Source organism: Phaseolus vulgaris, chromosome 4 (genome assembly GCF_000499845.2).
Source record: "Phaseolus vulgaris cultivar G19833 chromosome 4, P. vulgaris v2.0, whole genome shotgun sequence".
Lineage (NCBI taxonomy): Eukaryota > Viridiplantae > Streptophyta > Magnoliopsida > Fabales > Fabaceae > Phaseolus > Phaseolus vulgaris.
This window is the reverse complement of record NC_023756.2, coordinates 14,236,397-14,249,739: the sequence shown is the minus strand read 5'-3', so window position 1 is coordinate 14,249,739 and position 13,343 is coordinate 14,236,397. Positions and strand designations below refer to the sequence as shown.

Below are 13,343 nucleotides of genomic sequence, written 5' to 3'. Positions count from 1 at the left end.
CCGCACGGGGCTTGGCGCCGGTGGCCCCCCTCTTCTCGTTCAACTTGTTCTTGAACGAATGCAACATGCCGATAGCTTGAGGTATTTCCTTCTTTGCGATTTCTGCAAGCAAAACAAGAAAAGATCGGTCAGAACAAAATGCAACAAATAATTTGACTAAGTGATTGAAAGGCATACCCTCAAAAGCCTCCTCACGGTCGGTCGCATTATACAGCGACATGAGCGGCCGAGCGGGGAGCTTCCTCGGAAGGACATCGAACAAAGAAAAAATAAGACCCTCATGCTCACTCGTTTATGCCGGCCTCGGCCAATCCGTTATCTTTGCTGGACTCTTCGACCAAAACAACGGGAAACGATGTTGACCGACCTCATCAAAAAAATAGCGTGTCCCCGCCGGCTCCACGTACACTTTAAAGAACTTCTCTTTAAAGTTCTTGTAAGAGGTCGTGAAGGGCTTGAACAACACACTACCCGCCCGGATGACCAGCGATTGCCAACTAGCAAGCTTGGCCGGGTATGAAGAATAAAAATGGAGAAAACAAGAAGGGAGAGGACGCAACCCAAACGTCCGGCAAACGATGCGAAACCGTGAAATTGGGTCGGAGCCACATTTAGCTCCTTCAGGACCCCGGCCGTGAAGGCATCAAAGGGAAGGGACACATGCAGGTCCGCAAAAAGACAACTATACATAAAGAAAAAGGGAGGCTCGGTAGATGACCGCTCCCTGTACACACGGTCCCCCAAAGAACAAGGGCCAAACGCCAACAAAGGCTTGGCCGGAAGAAGAAGAAGAAGAGGAAGAAGAAGACGAAGAGGACGATGAACAAGCAGGGGGAGACTCGGAAAGAGCAGACATGACTAACCTTGAGACGAACGAGGAAGGCAACAGAGATCGGTCGGATTGATTCGAGGTGTCGGAGCTCAAACAAAGATAACGCGTGAAACACTACTATTCCCAGCCCCTATTTATAGCCCGGGAGGACCTCGAAATCCCAAACGTCGCAAGAACCTCAACCGTTGGATTCGCTTGATCCAACGGTTCACATCACTTGGCGCCCAGAAAAACCCCTCATTAATGCGCGTCACGTCAATCGCTCAGGCGCCCCCAAACATCACTTCACCCATCATTACACAATCCGCCCGAGGCCCATTCTTCAGACTCTTCAGCTGTACCATCTCTCGAGCCTGGGAGGCAACTGTACCGGGATGACCGACCGGTCCATGGACCGGCCACCCCGTGCGTTAAGACCCTACTTTAAGGTACGAGGTCGACCACATGTTATATGTGGCCGACCGACACAAGGTGCTCAAGTCAAAGGTTGACCCAATTAGCAAAGGTCAACCCATGGTTAGGAAATGACCTAATCCAACCCTAATCGCTAAACAACCCCCTAATCCGGCCCAACAGCAAGGGTCCATCAAGGTAATATAAATATCACGCATTACAAGGAAGAAGGTACGTCATTATCTACAGTATTCTAATCAGCCGAATACGATACCCCACTGACTTGAGCGTTGGAGTGCCATATGCAGGTACCCCACCAGTCGGAGGAGCCGTTCGACGAGGAAGACAAGGAGGAACGTGAGACACGACCGACCGAGCGACACCTGAAGACAATAGTTCTCCCAGTCCCCAACCTAGTTCGAGAACAAGACATTTGATTCAAGATGGAGAAGGTTTGAAGTGCAAAAAGTTAGAAAGACGACTTTCTATATGTTTAATTAACTTTCACTAATTATTTTTTATTTTCACATTCCCCTTATGCGTGTCCTAAAGGAACTGAAAATATACCCAATGAAAGAAAAAAGCCTCCTTAATGATGTTACATTGCATGTAGTCTTCATCATTTTGACACTCCCCTCAAGCTAGTGAGTATGTTCTCCATTTCCAGCTTAGATATAATTCTTTCAAAGGTAATGCAATTCAACCCTTTGGTTGGTGAGTATGTCTGCAAGTTGATTTTGAGTGGACACATATGAGGCGCTAATCAAGCCACTGTCTAGTTTTTCCTTGATAAAATGTTTGTCTACCGCAGTATGCACTGCACCGGGTTGTGAGCTATATTAATCATAGATTTATTATCACAATATAACCTCACAGGTTCATCCCACTTTATCTTAAGGTCTTCCAATATAATCTTCAACCATAGAACATATTCCTTGGGCCATTACTCAAAACTCTGCTTCAGCACTTGATCTAGATACTACATTCTGTTTTTTACTCCTCCAAGTTACTAGGTTTCCAACAAGAAAGGTGCAGTATCCTGTAGTTGATCTCTTATCCACAATCGACCCTATGACACTTGTTGTTTAACATTCAAATTAAGATATGATTTCAATGGAGATCGTCTAATGCAATGCTAGACTGTATAATACCAAAAAGATGATAATATAGATAAAGATCAATAAATATATAATTGAATTGACCAAACATGCATCACCCAAAGACAATCAAATCTCATTAATGAAACATGTGTCCACTAATTTATTCAGTACCTTATTCATGTCCATGCATCTACTCATAAGGTTTTTAATCTTTTACCACTTGAATCACTACAAAAAAAAAAGAAATTTTAAAGAGGGTTATATTTAGTGTTACCGGTAGTTTTAACCCCCATTAAGTGTGTTACCCACGATTTATTTTTCCCTTGAAAGATCCACATCGCTATTCCCAGCGGTTTTGAAACCCCCGCTATTCCCGACGGTTTTGAAACCCTCGCTATTCCGGATGATTTTGAAACCCCTACTATTCCCGACAGTTTTGAAACCCCTATTATTCCCAACAATTTGAAAACCTCCATTATTTTTCGACGAGATGAAAACTCCCATTACTTTTAGAAGGTGTATATATAAAAAAGTAGGTGATAAATAATAAAAATGTTGAACCAGAATAGTCCAAAGATTTTCTTAAACCCTTTGTTTTTCTTCTACCACCTAACATTAATACATTACTACCCTTCAACTTTTTTATTTACTTTCCAAGGTTTCATAATACTATATAAATATAATTTTGTGTTAATATCAAATAATTATATTAATATAAGAAATACGTATTACTTACTAAATCATTCATCTTATTCATTAAGATCTATTTATTGACCAGTGTTAGAATAATAAAATAAAAATTTATGTTTGATTCTTTTTATAAAAAAAGTAAATTATTATATTATGTGACTCCTCACTTTCACATCAGACTCTGGTCATGGCTATGTTTCTGCGACCAGGATCAAGAGACTTGATCATGTTCGTGATTTAGGAAAAGGCAGTTTCTTCCTGCACCCCTACATTTTTCTTCCTGCATCCCCACAATGTTATGCAAAGACTAAATTGTCCCTATTATTTTTTAAAAACCCTAAAATGCACTTGAACTGTATTTATTTTTTGCATTATGGATTATGGAATCCGGAAAAATTCGGATTGACACTTCTGGTAAAATTTTGGATCCACCAATCCGTAATTCAAAATATGCATTTCACATTTAAAAATCCATCATTCAAAAAAAGCTTTCCGGATCCACCAATCCGTAACAGAAATAGGCATTCTGGATTCAAAAATTTGTAATTTAAAAAAAAAAAAGCATTCCGGATCCATGAATCTGTAATAGAATTAGGCTTCTGGATTCAACAATCCAGAAATCAATAATTTATGCAAAAATTGATTCCGGAACACCCCCTCATCCAGAAAAAAAAAATTCAATTCCGGATTGCTGAATCCGTAGCATACTTCCAGATCCCTATTTCCAGTAACCACGGTGTCCTTTTTCAAATAAAAGATTAAGGTCAGTTTTGGGATTTAGAAAATTGTGGGGGTGCAGAAAGAAGAAGCCTTAGGAAAAAAGGCGCAAGAATGCACTTGGATCCGCACTTCCTGCGTTGCAAGCAGCACAAGCAGTTTATATATATTAATAATACCTTGAACTCATGCTTTATTAATACCTTGAACTCATGTTATATTAATACCTAATATAAAATAATTAAAATTTATGATAAATAAACAAGTTAAATAAAATAAATTATATTAGAATTACATTTTACGATAGTTAAACTTTGTGTATTTATATAAATTACATTTTAGATTTTAATGAATAATTTACATAAAGTCATTTTTAACAATATCCAACCTGAACATATGTATGGTCCAGGACGAATCATGACAAGGAGACCAAGTTTGTGACAGGTTGAGGAATGCTTCAATATTTAAGAAACCCTCGAAAACAAACTTTCCAGGAGCTGGCTCATGCAGATTTCAAGGAACATGTGTCTGAATTGTGTTCAAGCCCAGTGCCTTGGCTTTTAACACTCTATCTTCCCAGTACTGCTGCCAATTAGAAAGAAAACAACATCACCATATGAAAGCATTCAACTTGAACAAAACAAAATGCTTAAGAAGTTCACACCAGTGTCATTGATGGGAATCACATCAAGAGGGGACTCTTTACGACCGTGCCAGCATCTCAAGAAGTTCCTTCCAATCCTTCCAAACTCGTTTATGGCAACCTTCAGTTTTGCTTCTACTACAACCTTCTTGTATCCTCCACTGTTTCCAACCTTCAAAAGTACACATACATGCAACATTGTTAAACACATCACACATCTTTTCTTTTCTAATTAACTCTTTGATATCATCATGCATAATTAACAATTAACTGGTTCACCCTTGGGTTTCCTTTCCTTGTTTCTTTCTATATTCAAATGTTGAAAGGCATAGTTCAAACTCTTATAATTCAAACCAAGAACTCGTACACAATGATGATCACAAATTGAGTGTGTTCTTTTGGTTCAGACACATTGATGTGGTATAACAACTGCTAGAAAAGTTAAATTATTAACTGAAGGACTTCTGCATGTACCATCTGAAAAATTTGGTCTTTGTTACATAGTTCTAGAAGAATATCTATATGATAATTTCCTGGAGGGTCAAGCAATAGAAGAACAACCTTACTGCCATGACATGTTTTTTTTTTTTGTATTTATATCTATGCCTTGGCTATAGTCAACTAATTTTGGAAAAAACTACATTCCATAGGTGAACAATATCATATGATGTTATTTCAATGAGGCACTCCAGATCAATTCTTTAGGCATTTTGAAGTAGGTTGATTTTGGCTCAATCCATTCAGCCAACAATCTAAATGAATTTAGGTATATATTAAATTAAATTAATTTTATTTGTGTACTTAATTTGAATAAAAAATTGATCCAATACATGATCGAATGAAACTAGACTTTTTGATCATTAAAGTATGAGTTGAATATAAAAGTAATTTTTCAGTTTAAAATAATAAAATAACTTTTAAATCTAAAGTTTTTATTTTCAAGTAATTAAATTTTTTAACTAAACTATGAAACAAAGATATGTAAAAACTATCTTATATACTACATCATGTATCAGAAGGAACAAATGGTCACATGACAAATTACATGAAAGAACATCCAAGAATAAACAATGATAATAAAAAAAATCACAATGATATAAAGTATATTAATATTAATGATATAAGATAATAGTCTATATTTACTTTCTCCTATCTTGCTTCTCTCTCATTTTCAAATAAATGAAAAGCAGAGATGTGTGAAACTTACTTTTCATAGTCTTTTGCCTCATTGTTGGTAATGTGCATATTTGGTCTGAAGAGATGTTTAATGTAGAAACTAGGATTTGTATAGCCTTGTGCAGGGTTGCAGGGCCCACTAACTTAGAGTAGGATGTGGTGAACTTAGCAGATTGAAGTGGTCTACAGTGAAGAGAATCCAAAAGTCAAACAAAACGCAAAAGATGGCTCTCACGTAATAGAATATTTGAGTACACAAGTGCTACTACAATGTATGCAGGGAGTACCCTTAGTACTTCATCATATGTTTATACAAATTTGGCTGATAAAAGAAAAAAAGAACTTTTCAGAGTCTTTGTAACAATGGTAGAAATTCTTACCTGCACTAGAATTCTTCAACTAGAATAAGTTGTAAATCAATTATTATACTTTCATATTATACTTCCTACATACAAGTCTGATAAATTATGATATTACTTTAAAGGTCAAGAGAGATAGATTAATCATATTATACTCTTACTAAATTATACTTGGAGATTCTAGGAAGACTAACTGATATTTCAGTAGCAGTTGCATTAAAAAAAAACTATACCAAAAAGAGGAGAAAAAATATTGATATCTTGAGAGTTCTCCTTTTTGATCATCGACGACAGAAAATTGAAATGATGGCAATAGATGGACATGCATGATGCCAACACTTGATAATTTCTTTAGATGAACTACACCTGCAGAATCCTTCAACCGTATGCTCGTAGTTACTTCAAATTCCATCACAGCAGTTACTAATGCATCTATTATTTCAGTCAAAGTCAATCATATTTTCAATATAGCATTCAGTTTCATTAATTCTTCAATTGGAATTCTTTAGTTACATAATCTATATTGAATCACCATCATTTTGAGAATGGTATTTACATGGAATTTGAGAAATAGTATAATTTACATAATCTATATTGAATCACCATCAAACACAATTATCATGAAAGAAAATACATTTCACCTCTACTCTCCTGTGAATCTAGGTTTAGAATACAACCTTCCTCTGCATCATCAGCTATATCATAATGGATCAATTTCTAATTGTTTTGTTGAAAAAATTGATAATAATAAAGCATTCCAGCCAAATTTCTCTATATATTTAACTAAATTTAGCCACAATTTAACTAAATGTGGTGGGAAATTCAAATGGAAAAATGTTTGAAAATAGGCGCCTATTTGAGCTCACAAGGGAGGCGTGACATGGTATGCATAATGTGACTCAAATTAGGTCTAAAGGATCGACCAAGGTTTTATTAGGAGTTTCTAAAAACCCTAATTCAACCTAGGTTGTTTTTAGATGCCTAAATTCAACCCTAATTACATTTAAGAAAAATTACAAGTAAAATTCCTATTCTACTTTTGACAAAAATAAATTTTACTCTACACTAGGTTTATGGCATTTTTTAACATGTATATGAAAGTTTCTCTGTCATCAGTAGCAACGTCTCAATCTTCTTAAATCTTCCTTGCCATTGACCTAGTTGTTGGGCCTGAACTTGGTCCTGAGATTGGCCTTCTTCCATCAGAAGGCAAAATTAAATAATTACAAAGAAGAAAATAAAGAAAACCCTAATGCTCCGTTTTTCTAATGCTATTGTAAAGCTTCACACTTTCTCCTTGAAGCTTGCAATCTTTGTGTATTCAGCTCACTCGCAAAGGTGGACACTTTCTTCATACTGTCTAGAAACGCTTCTAGCAGACCGTCTAGTTAGACGATCTCACAAGTGACAACTAGACCGTTTAGTCAGACCAACTGAATGTTTGATGACTTTTGTGATCCCCTTGACTTTTTTTGTAACCCATACTTGTCATAACCTTGGTGAATCTACTAAACCATGCTCTTAGGGATTGTTTTAACACATACAAAGCCTTTCTTTCGGTAGCAACATGTCCTTCATACTTAGGGGCAACTGCATGTATATTTATTCATCAAGATCTCCATGTAAAAATGCATTCTTCACATCGAATTACTGTAGATCCTAATTATGATTTGCTACTAATGACAGTATTACTCTGACCATGTTCATCTTAACAAATGGAGCAAATGTCTAATCCACTCCATAGGTTTGAGTGAATCCTTTGCCCAGTAACCTTGTCTTATAACATTCAATTGTCCCATCAGTCTGACATTTCTTTGTATATACCCACTTACACCCCACTGGTTTTTTTTCCATTTCCACATCCATGGCTTGTTTCCATTTCCTGTCAGATAATGCTTCAAATACAAAGGAAGGTGTGGTTATAGAGTTTAGGTTTGTGAGAAAAGTTGTGTGCATAGGAGAATTTTTCAAAGAACGGGAAATTTGATAAAGGGTAAAGTGGCTATAGTTTTGTTGGGTGCATGTTCTGGTTCCCTTTCTAAAGGGAAGTGGGAAGATCTAGGTTTTGGTCCACATATGCTTCTGAATTTTCATATACAAACTCATTAGAATTATCAGAATTTATAGGATTAGAAATAGTTACCTCATGTAATGGTGGTCGATTAAATTTTTGGAATGACCTTTTCTCTCCTTGAATAAACCATTTTTTCCCAAATTTTCCACCCTCACTAGATACAGGTCTAGGTGTAGATTTAGGTGTAGGTTCAGGTGCAAATTCAAGTGTAGGTTCATGAGGTTCAGGTACAATTTTTGTAGGTCTAAGAGGTTTAGGTGCAGGTTCAAATGTCATATTTAAAAGCTTGAGAGGCTCATCTTCCTCTTTTATATTCTCCCCCTAAAGATGAAGTTGCTGAAGTAGCTTGAAAGTGACATCCCTTGGTACAAAATTTGTTGGATAGTACATGATAGCATTTTTTACCCTTTTGTGTGGTTGAGTAACCTAAAATAACACATTTAACAGCCTAGGAGTCAATTTTCCCCTTCAATTACTATGAACAAGCACAAACGATACATACCCAAATATTTTAGATTGGAGTTTATTTGTAGGGTCTATGTATGGATAGAATGAGGATAGAACTTCCATGTGACTCTTTGATCCTAAGATTCTAGAGGACAATCTATTGATAAGATAAGTGGAAGTAAGAAGGGTTTCGCCCCAAAATTTCTTAGGAACATGATATTGAAAAAGTAGAGCTCTAGTTTGTTCTAATAAGTGTCCACCCTTTCAGCAATCTCATTTTGTTAAGGTGTGTTAACACATGAATACTTCTAAATTATCCCCTTTTTTTGGTAAATAGAGTTGAACTTGAGATTAAAGTAGTCTTTGACTTTATCGGGCCTAATTCTCTTGACTCCAAATTGATTCTTAATAATAGTGACAAACTAAATAAAAGTAGAATTAACATGAAATTTGTGTTTCACTAGGAAAACCCAAGTCACCCGGGTACAATCATTTATAAAGGTTATAAACCATTAGCACTTGAGATATTAGGGAAATTATCGGGACACCATACATCAATATGAACATGATAAGACTCCTCTTATTGCTAATGGGAAAATTGACGGACTTATGTTTAGTGTTGGAGATCTTACATCAACCAGAGATTAGGACATTTCATAGTTTATAAGTGGGTGCAAACCTCACCTTATAAGTCAGTTTTATAAGGTTGAGTTAAGCTTAAAGTTCACTTTTTAATACGGTATCTGAGTCATTTAGAGTCTCCTAGCGAGTGTGTATTGGGCTTATCAGACCACTTGCTATCGGATCGTTATCGGATCACCCATAATATATAGTCCAATGCACGAGTTGGTAACCTTGGCGTAAGGGGTGTGTTGGAGATCCCACATCAATTAGAGATCAGAACATTTCATAGTTTATAAGTGGGTGCAAACCTCACCTTATAAGCCGGTTCTATAAGGTTGAATTAGGATTAAAGTCCACTTCTTAATATTTAGCAAACTCACACAACTCACGGTGGAGACTTCCAACATTTAAATTCTTAATCAAGGAGGGAAAAATAAATTTTACAACTTGAAATGAAGGATCTCCCAACCAAAAATGGTATAGTTGACTTTTCTCTTCACTAGTCATGGTGGATTCAGACATGAGGGAGTGGCTATTGATAGGCTACTTAGGGTCCTCCATGTAGTGTCATTCCATTATTTAGCGCATGTCCAATTGTTCTCCACCGATTCTTGTCTTGTAAATTACAAGAATTACTATGAAAAACATTACATGAAAGATTTTTTGTGAGTTTTTGTACACAAATCAGATTAGTAGATAATTTAGGGACATGAATGACACTTTTTAAGGTTATTGATAGGCTTATTTGAACCACTCCTTGTCCGACTATTGTTAGGAGACTTCCATCTGCTGTGGAAATTTTCTTATAGCTAGGACAAGGAGAATATGTGGAGAAGTATTTGGGTAGTGGGGTCATATGGTTAGTGGCTCCGAAATCTAGTATCCAATAGTGAGAAAAAGGTGTATCTGAAGCATTAAGACCAAAAGAAAATAGAAACTTACCAAAATAAGTTAGAGAGCACGTACCTATGGGCTGAACATTCTGCAATTCTCCAGCAGTTTGGGAAGTTTCCATTCCAGAATTAATGATCTCAGCCATATAGGTAGCTTATGCAGCAACAAAGGTTGCCACAGTGAGCGCAGCAATGAAGGCTGCAATATGTTAAGGGGGCGCAACAATTGAAGCTGCGTTTTAGGGTTGATAGACATCGTTAGATACACTCGAAGATAGATCATGAGCTCCGATACCATCTCAAACTTATAAAGAATAATATATTTCTTCTGTTTTTCAATAATGAGGTCATTGGACCTATGAACACATGAGCCTGCTGCTTATTTTAGGAAAATACAGAGAGCTAATTCTAAGGAAACAAATCCATGTAATTATGGGATTGTTTTTAAATACATAATCCTAATTTTAATAGCAAGATACACCTGTAATGAAGAATAAAATTATAGAAAGGATAAAATAAAAAACTTCCTAAAATACTTAATGAGCAGCACGGTTTTGGCACATTACAACATAAAATTCATGAGAAAAAAAAAATCAAAACAGATACGCAACAAATTCACAACTACTGTCACAAAATTTATCAATCTGGAAGAATGAATAGGTCAATAACATCAATGACCTTTGCCATTACGCCATTACTCAATCCAGAAATGGCAAAGTTCAAAAAGACAAAAATGCAGAAGTTAAAGAAAAAAAGTTCAGCCCTACTAAAATAATAACCAGCATTACATACCGGCCCAAGCTCTACCAATATTTTCCTTAGTTCTTCAGCTCTAACCAAAACAAAAGAACAAATAATCTAAAAAATCTCAAGAATCTTCACTTAGGCCTTATTTGAATAAACTTCTTTATAAACACTTACAAGAAAATAAGAAGATACAATGAAATGAACTTTTACCATAAACTAAAATCAACTTATGCACTCAACATTTATAAAAGCTCTACTATAACTTATTACGAGAGAAGTTCCATTCATTTTAAGTTTTTTTTCTACTCTATAACTGCCTATGAAAAGTTTATCCATAGTCTTATTCTATAGGTTTCAAAAAATACTCTGCATCCTAACAACGATCATTTCCTTCATAAGTTTTAAAAATGCTCAATTCCAGCAATACAAACCATTTCCTACAAAGTCTTACTTTATAACTATAACAACACACCATTTCCTACAAAATGTTCAAAATTCATTACTCCAATAACACGAAACCAGCTCCTCCGAACGTGAATTCACAAGCAAAATGAAAAGAGCGTTACGAAACCTGAAGCATTGACTCGGAGCGGTCCAAGAGAGAGTCGATGTAGCAAAGACCAAACCTATTCCCGAACGCGAGCCCCATCTGGACCAACTGGCGAGCCACATGCAGAGGCTTCGGCCAATAAATGGCCGCGATTTACGGAATCCAGTACTCCGCCAGCAAATCCGCCTCTGTCGCGCTCGGCTCGAACAGGTACCCCGACTTCATGGTTAACTCCTCGCCGCCGGAGGCCACGGCAGCGCACTGGAGGCGCGACGGGGAGCGAATTGCCTCCGACGAGGACGAAATCAGAGCGAACGATTCGAAACGAGAGGGGGAAAGGGAGAAAGAGAAAGCACGGGATGGAGTAGCATGTTTTCTCTCGTTTTGATTGTTTGTTTGTATTCACAGTTTCAGACTTCGAGCACTTCGTTGTTGTTGTTGGAGTGTAGAGTGGAAGAAATTTTTACATGAAGATTTCGTTTAGATGTTTGGCAGTCTCAATGAATGTGTTGGTGTTGTAATGTGGTATTTTGGGAATACGGTGACCTCAAAATATATATATATATATATATTTTTATTTTTTTTTTATTTTTTTTTTATTTTTTTTTTTATTATTATTATTATTATTTATTTCCACTTAACCTCGACTCTTTATACAACTCATTCTTTTTTACGTACTAAAATTAACCTTTATTTTATTGAAATATTTTATTTTAAAATTTAGATTGTAAAATTTCGAAAGAATTTTTAGTTTGAAAATATTTTTCAAATTTTATAACTTAAAATGAGTTTCTTTTATAAAAAATACATTCTCAATTATAGAATTTAGAATTCATAATGTATTTTTAAGTTATAAAACTTGAAAGATATTTATAGATTCATAATATATTTTAGATTTTATAATTTGAAATGTATTTTCTTAAAAAATATTTTGGATTGTAAAATTTGAAAAATATGTTTTTGGATTCTAGAAGAGAAAATATATTTTTAGATGGTAAAGTTTAGAATGTATTTTTTCAATAACAAAATAGTCTTTTTATTTAACCTATATGTAGGAGTACTAGGAAAAGCAACGAAGATACAAGAATAAGCAATGTGTCTCTTTTGTGGTCCTTGTGTTTATCGTAGTTGTACCGACTCGTCCTCGGGCGTTGATCAAAATCAACATAGTGAGACCCATCAGGGGCGCTAATGAAGTAAGCAAGGGAGTTGACCGGCCTCAAGCGTTGACTGGCCTCAGGCGTTGACCGGGTTTGGTACCAGGAATGTGCCTGTGCCAAAAGGGTGTCCCCCCACGATACCCACGGGTAAGAGCGACCGTGGAGGAGGCGGCACGATAGGGGCGTGGAGGCCTCGGGCCTCGGTCCCCAAACAATAATAGAAGGTGAGGAAAGGTGGTTTTCAAGCCACACCTCCAGCACCAAAAAGGAGAAGCCCCACTCACAAGGGACCCGTGCATAGAGTGTAGAGACGCGGCAAGTACACACCACCGTTGGAAAGGCCCCGAGACAGACACGACCCATGAGAGGGTCACGTCCCAGGAGGCGATCCGCATGCATGGTACATGAGGAAGGCAAAGAGCACCTAGGGCGGATGACTCAAAGGATGGGCGCATGAGTTGGCACCCAAGTAGTCACCCCGCGCAAGATGCACTCCGGGAGAATAGTCTTACACACTAGGATTTCCCTAAGTTTGGGCTATAGTGTTGTGAGGCTGCACCCACAGATAGGCTTAAGTAAGAGGTAGACACGTGGCAGAAACACGAGCAAAGGTATATATAGTTTTGCTACAAACAGACTAAGTACGTTTTCACGCTTTACACAAAAAAGACCAGAGAAAGAGAGAATTCAGTTACGCACTTCTTTGAACACTGAGTTGTTGGTGTTGTGCGACGAGAAGTGTCACGGTGTTTTCTGCCATAACTGACTTGAGCGTCAGAGTGCAAACGGCCGCGAGGGCTCCCATTTGTCTCTCTGTTTCAGGTGTTCACAGAGGGTAGAAGGTGAAGCTGGAACGAGAACGAAGGAGTCCCAGAAGCGTAGTTCGTAGCTACGCACGAAGGTGATCCATGGAGGAGGCGCCTGTAGAGGCAATACCC

General features: G+C 37.0%; 1 long non-coding RNA gene across 5 annotated transcripts; it reads right to left on the bottom strand.

The window, feature by feature from the left end:
- Positions 1-3,998: 3,998 nt before the first annotated feature.
- On the bottom strand, positions 3,999-11,788 carry LOC137837341 (uncharacterized). Of its 5 annotated transcripts, none has more exons than XR_011085431.1 (6): positions 11,267-11,788; positions 10,022-10,180; positions 6,144-6,286; positions 5,583-5,734; positions 4,397-4,547; positions 3,999-4,317 (listed from the first exon to the last, which is right to left on the bottom strand). It is a non-coding gene; the product is annotated as an uncharacterized lncRNA (long non-coding RNA). The 5 variants fall into 5 exon arrangements; XR_011085433.1 differs by having other exon boundaries at positions 3,999-4,314; positions 11,267-11,738; XR_011085430.1 differs by lacking the exon at positions 6,144-6,286.
- Positions 11,789-13,343: the final 1,555 nt, after the last annotated feature.